Genomic DNA, 8,768 nt, shown 5'->3' with positions numbered 1-8,768 from the left:
CTGACTTTTTGAAATATTGGGGATAGCAAGAGTCGCCACCGACTTTTATTTTATCCAATTGGAAAGGCCTTAAGAACAGGAAAGACCTTTTTAAAAGACTTTAGTTCGAGGGGTAGGTTATACAAAGGGAAGGTGTAAGCACCCTTTGTATCCATGGTTATCCATGGGCTCTTAATTGCTTAGCTCGCTTGTGTGTTTGAATTGTTTGAAAAGTGTCGTGTGTGAATTGAAAAGATTTGAATAAGGACTTTAGCGTGTAAATAAGCGTAGCCTTTTTGAAATTTTTCGTAAAGAGGTGTGAAAAGCATTTGAATTTTGAATTAAATTGAGCAAGAAATTAAGAACCACCTACCCTAAGTTTAATGTCTTTCTTGTTCTTTAAATCTTTCGTTTAAGGGAAAGAAACTATCCGCACCATTAGTTAGTGGGAAGTCCTTTCATAGGATGTATCGGGTCATCGAGAATCATCGTTTGCCATAAGTCTGAAAAATCTAATCAAATCCTAGTTACTAAATTAATCAAAATTATGTTAATAGTAAAATCAATAAAACCTAAATCTAATAAATTATTGAAGAAATTATCTAATTATTAAATAAATTCAAATTAAATCTAATCTAATTGAATTTTAAATTGAAATTTAGTCTTAATTAAAAAATCCAATCTAATCCTAATTATAGTCAATTAAATTAAATGTTAAGACAATTAAATCAAATTAACTATTAAAACTAAATGTTTTTGTGATTTTATGATTTTATGGAAATTAAATGAATTAAACAACCTAATTACTAAAATTAAATTAATTAAACAAAAAGGTGAAAGAACAAATAATTAATAGTATAAACCCTACTCCTAGTCCTAATTAGTTATAGGTTGATTTTAATCATGTGGTTAAATAAAGAAAATTGTAAAGACAATTGACAAAAAGAAAGGGTAAACCTGGGGGTCGAACCCGAGTTGGGAAGGTGATTGGCGCTTGTATGCCACCTGCTGTGTCAGCGCGCTTTTGGTGTTAGTGGATGGATCGCCGGCGGTTAAGGCGTGAAAGAGTGATATGGATCTAGTATATTCGGTGGTTCTGACTGAGTTCCACTTCTCTTTTGTTTTCCTCTTCAACGTCTTTAGTAGATTATTTTCCATGTGATTTCATATTCTTACCCATATGTATTCTCTCTTCTCCATTCACACAAACAAAATCAAATCAAAAGAAAACAACACTTTCAAAACAATAATCATGGCCATCAATTGAACCAATAAAAAGCTAACAAAAATAAAAAAATAAACAACACCACCTGAGGGCTTCGATAGAGGTTTGTGGAGGAAAGATGCGCGTTGAACCACTCGGTTCTACGGTGAGAGGAAGATGTAAGTTCTTGAGTTTCTTCTTGAAAGTGTTCTTGATGTTCTTCAACAAGCTATGAAGTTGTTATGGTATTCATGAGAGAAAGTGAAGTTTGATCTTAGAGAGAAGGAGGAGAAAATAATTTATGTGTTTGTGAGAAAAGAGAGAGTGAGAATAAGGATTAGAAAATTGTTGTATGTCTAATGTGTAAAAATTAGTGATATTTATAGTGCAACTTAGGTCAACAAATATGGAACATAAAAATCAAATATTAACTATTCATTAAAAGCTTAAATCAAAAATAATTTGATTGTGATCTTTTAAATGATTAACTAATATTTTCTTAAAAAGGTCTTTACTTGTTACCCAAGTTGTGAAAAATATTAAAAATAGAAGAAATAAAATTAAAAACTTATTTTTTTGGATTTTGTGAATATTTTATGATTTTTGGTGATTTTTTGACTAAAAAATGCATAAAAGTGAAAATTGACTATTTTAAAAAATGCTTATTTAATTAGTGCGAAAATTAAATTAAAATAATAAATAATTGCAATTTTTATGATTTTTGAATAATGGAAATAAAGTTAGAATTAAAATTAGAAAACAAATAAAAAGGAGAAATGTTAGAGTCAGATTCGAGCCCGAGACCTCTCGCTCATGTACCTTTTAACCTCAAATCCTTACCAACTGTGCTACATCCCTTATTCGAAATAAAATGACGTTTACAAATGTATGAGGGAAAATTTTGGGGTATGACACTACCCTTCCCCGGGATATGATTAAAGGTTTAAGCTTGTTCAAGAAAGAAAACTTCTACTCCTTAGGCTCAAAGGGGTTGACGAGGGATTAACATCCTTACATCTCTACTATTTAAGAATTGAAACAATGCCTGTACATCGTCAGCATAGTCCGTTCAAAAGAATATTGTATGACGTTGCGGTATCATTTTCGTCATCCTCCATCAAGAGGCTTACCGCTCAGCAGGAGTTGAATATCGCAAAATAAAGACGGAATAAAGACACATTTTAAATGAGTGATAGCGAAATGATTTATTCAAGAAAAACATATGCAATGCACTGATGATTATTATTAAAACAGATAATGTCTATCATAAGTCGAATGTTTAAACAAATAGAATAGAAATTGCCCATGAAAGTAAGTCTAATGATCAAAGAGTTCATCCTTCTAGGCATTAATCAGTCTTGTCATGGCCAGGCATGGGAGCGGTGATCACCATAGGGGTCTTAGGAAGATTGAATTTGATTTTCCCATCATCTATCATATCTTGATTCTTATTCTTCATTGTTCATCAATTGTTAGCGGCATGTCCAGGACTGTTGGAATGGTATGCGCACCTCGCATTGGGTTGATAGTCAGGAGCGAAGGTGTTAGGATTATTAGGAGGGTCCCTCGGAGTAATTAATTCGATCTTCAACAAATGTTGTAATGCTTGAGCCAGTGACATATTGATCTTGGTGAATTAACGCTTAGGTACGTCTGGCTTTCGTTGTTATTGTAGTGCCGGTGTAAAGATCAGAACTGCCCCAACAGATTGGTTGCATTTATTATGACCTTTGTGGTGGTGCGCAACATCAGTCATATGAGGCTCCTCAGGTGAGTTGAAATCAGTGATTAAATTTTGAATCATATGCTTCAATGGACTACAATCCTTTGTATCATGATCAGGATTGTTCGAATGATAAGCACACCTTGCATTATGCTTGTATCCGAGAGCGGGATTTGCTAGAGCAGCGTATGAAGGCAGTAGAGTAATTAGACTCCGATTGGGAAGGTGTTGCAAATCTTGAGACAATGGCATGTGCCGTGGAGCCGATGACCTTTTGGGTTTGGATTTCCAGGTATGTTGGCCACCCTGTTGCCTACGCTGATCTCTCTGTTTCTTGGTTAACAAAGTTCTTAGCTCATCTTGCCCCTTAGATAAATTCAGAATCAAAGTTTGGAACTAGGCATTCTGAGCCCTAAAATTTCTGACTGATTGCTCGAGATTCATTTGTGTTGAAATAAACAGCGAGAGAAGATGAGAGACCTGTTGTGGAAACCTGTTATGCAATGCTATGAATGCAAATGCAATTTTTCAAGGATCTTTAAGGGATTTAGTTAGAAACATTAAAAATGATTTGGTCGCATCTTTGTTCGAAGAACTCTGATTCTTGGATGTTCTTTTTTGAGAATCAAGCTCATCATAGCCAGTGGGTCATAGCCTCTGATCTGAGATACCTCTGAATTTGAAGGTACATGGCGGGAGTGTCATACCCCAATTTTTGACCTAAGATACCACCTCATATCATTTGCATATGCATCATTTACATCTCTAACAAATTGTATAGCTTGTGTTTGCTACTTATGACTCAGCAGGGTTTAATCAAGAAATCACTCATTAGTACTAATAACAATCAATTAGGGTTTTGTTCTCCCTTCATCTCAAGTGAACCATATTCATCAACAATCAACATTTGGTCCTCAAAGATTGATTTCAACAAGCTCAAAGGCTTTGAATCAACTAGATTAGGGTTTTGACTGAAGACAACATACTCCTGACTTTTGCTCAGGATTTGTCCTAGTGACTTGGGACATGACCTCAAGACCCCAAGTACATCATCTTGACCTAATCTATTGGCTCAAGACATCTCCTACACAAGGATTGATCAACAGTGAGATTTCAAATCATCAGACTAGGGTTTTGAACTATCAGGGACTGAAATCAGGGATAACATTTGGGAAACCCTAAAAAGCTCCAGGGAACCACTCAAAGGTGTCAATCATCTTCAAATAATCCCTATGACAATATCCAATGGAAATTGTACTTCAATTCAAGATCCACAGTCATTAAATTCATTTGGTCGACAATTAGGGTTTTAACCTAATTCACCTGAACAAATGACTTTTTAACCAGGACATGGTGCCACAATTTAAACTATGGCTCAAGGTCCTCCAATAAATCCATATGATCCATTCATACCATTAATTTGGTGAGGATAGCTTGGTTCATTTGAAATCTCCAGAAACGCGATTCGTCTGAAAAATTCAACTTTACAAGATCACCATTGACTTTTTGGAAATTTTGGTCAACCATGACTTTTGAAGTTTTAAATCATCAATATATGATATATGAAGTCATTTGATCAAGGAAAATCAAGAAAATCAATCAAGAATCAAAAAGTCAAAAGTTTGACTTTTCATACTTAGAAAAATTTCTAAGTGTTTTCAATGGTTTTTTCCAAACTTTGGAAGGGAATATCTCAAAATTTCACCTTCAAACTGAAAAAAACTTCCAACAAGAAAGTTGTTGATTTTGATCCAATGAACAACTTTGTCACAGATAATTTTTTTCCATAAGATCAACCATTTAAGAGATATGGAGCTTCAAAGTTGGTATCTTTTGAAAAATTCACTTAAAACCTCATTTTCTTCAAAGTTCATGGATCTTTTTCACCCATTTCCTTAAAGGTCTTGAAGAAACTTTCAACTAGGGTTTTGAAGTACATAACATGAGCTTTCCAAAAGTTCCAAGAGCATGAAAAAATATGGAGCATAGCTATGGTTTTGAATTTTGCCATTCGTGATCATTTCACTTGAAATTACAAGCCATTTTTACCAAAGTTATGAACTATTTTACCAAGTGATGCAAGCAATGACATAAACAAGCAATGAGTGCAAGATATTTCTGATTTGTGATCAGATTGGAAAGAGATAAGAAGCATAGAAGATTTTAACCATGGTTAGTCATTTTAACCATTTGCATTTAATGTGAAAGATTCCATTTTATCTCTTAAAGCCAAGTCACCAAAGAAAGATCAACTTGTTTAGTCTTGCATTCAGAACTTTTGGCCTATAAATAGAGGTCATTTCCTCATTCAAAATCACACCAAAACCTCACAAAGCATAGGTTTTCTCTTTCTTTCTTGAATTACAAGTTTCTTAAGTTTCGAAGAGGAAGAGAACTCAACCTCCAAACCATTAAAGTTCTGGCCAAGATGATGGTTCTAACAACTTCTAAACATCATATGGGATGTGTTTGATCCACTCATACACCCCAAAAACACCTAAATCTCAAAATCACTATCTCACTTCCATATGCATGAGAGCCTCATCATGTTAATTCTCACACCAGGCCATATCTATCCAAACTAACCTTCCAAACATCATCCATATACTTCATATGAATGATCCAAACGCTCATCATCAACCTGTAACATCAGAATCATCAAATTCGACTCATGCTCCAAGTGAATGCAAATCGAGTACCACAATTTGATCCAGATGAATTCAATCCATTCCAAGCCTTCAAACATGTTCCATAATCATCATTAAAGCTATCCAGATCAAGAAACAACATCTGTAACACCTCCTGGCACAAATTCAATTTCCAATTTTGCAAGTTTTTAAGGTAAGTGTCTTGAACTTCAAACTCTATCATTCATGCATCATAATTGAAAAATTGGTTAACCATCATGTTTCTGCATACATATAGATGATTAACCCTCAATCAATTGCTAATTACCTTGCACATACACGAATTCATGATCAATCTCAGAATTAGGGTTCTTCGTGTTCATCAGAAAATCAATGATCTTAGAGCAAAAATAAATGAAATTAAATGGTACCATCATGTTCCTTGTGAAAAATCAAGCAAGATAGGCTATTCACTTGATCAAATTGGTTCAGTTTTACGAAAATTCAAAATCAAAATGGGGATGTGTTCTTGGCGCCATTTTTGTTCAGAAAATTCAAATGATTCGTTTTAAAATATAATTAAATCAATGTGTGTTACTTACAAGCTGCGCGCGCAGCTCAGTTGGTTGTTGTTTTGGTTGGTGACCTCAAGGTCACGAGTTCAAGTCCCCTAGGGACCAAACCTCTTTTTTTACCACTTATTTTCTTTCTTTTTTTTACAACTTTAATCAATTCATTAACCAATCAAATCAATTCATTTTTACTTCATTTTTTGTACACTCTTTATTTAATATACATATTTTATGAACATCCAAAAAAATCACAAAAATAATATTTATTTAATACATTTTTATTAGGATCAAAATGACATATTTTTAAGTATTTTTAATACTTTAAATATTGTTTTTCATTTGATTTTCAAACTTAATCATTTGTAAGTATTTTTGTGATCAAACCCTAATCTCTCAGGTCTTAATTAAGCATAAAACTTGTTTTTATCTTAATTAAGTTGACTTTTGTCAAAATTCAAACTTTTTTTCAATGAAACGATCAAAGTTTTACAAACGACGAAACCTTGCGTCTGTGAATAAATCAATCAACCATGTTTTAGAAAATAAAACATGGGCCTCCGTATAGGTGTAAGCCCCATTCCTTGTTGTCGCACGCTCGCGAAAAATGAACAGAGTCGCCACCAATATATTTATCCCATAAGGGAAAGGAATATCACGAAACCTAGCAAAGGAAGGAACAGGGTCTTGCGACCAGAGAATCTAGGTACGGGAGTCGGTTATGCAAGGGGAAGGTATTAGCACCCCTCGCGCCTATCGTACTCGATGGTATCCACCTATGTTTGTTTCCATCTAAAGGGTGTCTAACTATGTCTATGTCTATATGTGAATGAATGCAAAATGTAGGGAAAATAAAGAATTGTACTCGCACGGTGTTATACCCCAAAATTTGCCCGCATCTTTTTTCAAGAAAACTCCAATCTGAAAATTAAGAGTCTCATATAATTATGGATTTTTATTTCAACAAATATCCTGACATATGAAATACTTAGTTTTTAGAATTTTTCTCATACAGTAATTTGGCTTGCAGTTGAATTTATTCTTACGCAAACACCAAATATTGTTTATTACTTCACACATGCTATTTATTTATTTATAGATAAATAGTACTAACACAATTGGTACAGAGTTAAATCTTTTTGCAGGCGCAGAATCAGGAAACTCAGACTGTACTGGTAACAAGTAGATTATTATTATCTTTTGTTTCCCACTAATTTTGGTACTATATTCCATTATTTTCAAAAAATCTTTTCAAATCTCTTTTTCAAAAATCAAATCTCTCTTTTTCCCAACACTATCTCCACTTTCTTTCAAATCTTATTTCCACTCAAAATTTCCTTTTGTACGGAATCACATCATTCCCCAACGTCTCTATCCTTCTTTCCATTCTATAAATACCTCTCATTTTCTTCCATAAAATCTCACATCAAATTCTAATTCATCTCTCAAATTCCTACCTCATATCTATTTTCTCTTCTTCCCTGACAAGAATGGCAAAGTGGATAGAGACACTGTCTCTTACAGTCATCACCATTGCTACGGTGATCATGAATTTCTTCTGCCTGCATAGTCCTGAAGAGTGTGGACCTGCAATGGTTATGCTCCCAATCATCTACATGTTACTATTTGTAGCATGGGTTATCAATCGTCATTCCTAAAATTTGCCGTATTTCTTATTTCTTAAATGTACCGTTTATTCGTCGTACTGTTCAATTTAGTATGTAATATTTGTACTGTCAGTATTAAATGTTGTACTATTTGTCATAATATTGCTTAATTACTCAGATAATATTTTATGTGTTTTCTGCCAGTCAAATATTCATTTTTCTGTGCATTAAATGATTTTCAGGGTTATTATCGGTAATTTTGCCCGCATACAGTAAATATTAGTTATTTATTATGTTTGTGTTTTTCTAACAAGTCATGTAAATAAACTTTCATTTTTCACATAAAACATAAAGCAAAAACAACAAAAAAAAGAAAATTAACTTTGACTGTTGATTTTTCACTCTAACTGCTACGTCAATACCTGAACAGTCAGTTGACAGCCAAACTGCTGGCAGTACAATTCTCAGTGTTTTGTACCATCAATCAAATCAATCTTTCACAATTCAAAATTCCAAGGTTTTTGTTCTAGAAGTCTTCTGAATATCACGCGATTAGCAGAGACTCAACACTGCACAAAAATCAGGTACGCTTAACTGTCTCCTACATAAACAGTCCCTGACTAGGGTTTTCTTGTTTTTTCAAGAGAAACAAGTTTTTGAGAGCTCAAATGGATTTCATGCACATCCATATATCTCAAAGTACCATCATACAAATTTTCAAACTTCTATTCACTTAGACGCACCGTCAGCAGCTCAAACAGTCAACAGACAACCCATTTGACCAAAAAAGTCAACAGACAGTCAAAAATGAAATTTTTTGTCAAAGTCCATATTTTGTCAAAGGATTCATCATTTGATCATTGGATGATCATAATTCATCAAGGAAAGATCAAAAATCAACAAAACCCTAAGATTCAAAATTAGGGTTTTTGCCTGAAAAGTCAACTCAACTTTGACTGGTCATAACTCTCTCATCCTTCATCCAAAAAATTCAAACCAAAGCTCATTTTTAAGGAAATTTAATTATCTTTCAAATTCCATTGATCCCATGGTCGTTGC

Source organism: Vicia villosa, linkage group LG4 (assembly GCF_029867415.1).
Source record: "Vicia villosa cultivar HV-30 ecotype Madison, WI linkage group LG4, Vvil1.0, whole genome shotgun sequence".
NCBI classification, from domain to species: Eukaryota; Viridiplantae; Streptophyta; class Magnoliopsida; order Fabales; family Fabaceae; genus Vicia; species Vicia villosa.
Note: the sequence above shows the minus strand (reverse complement) of the source record.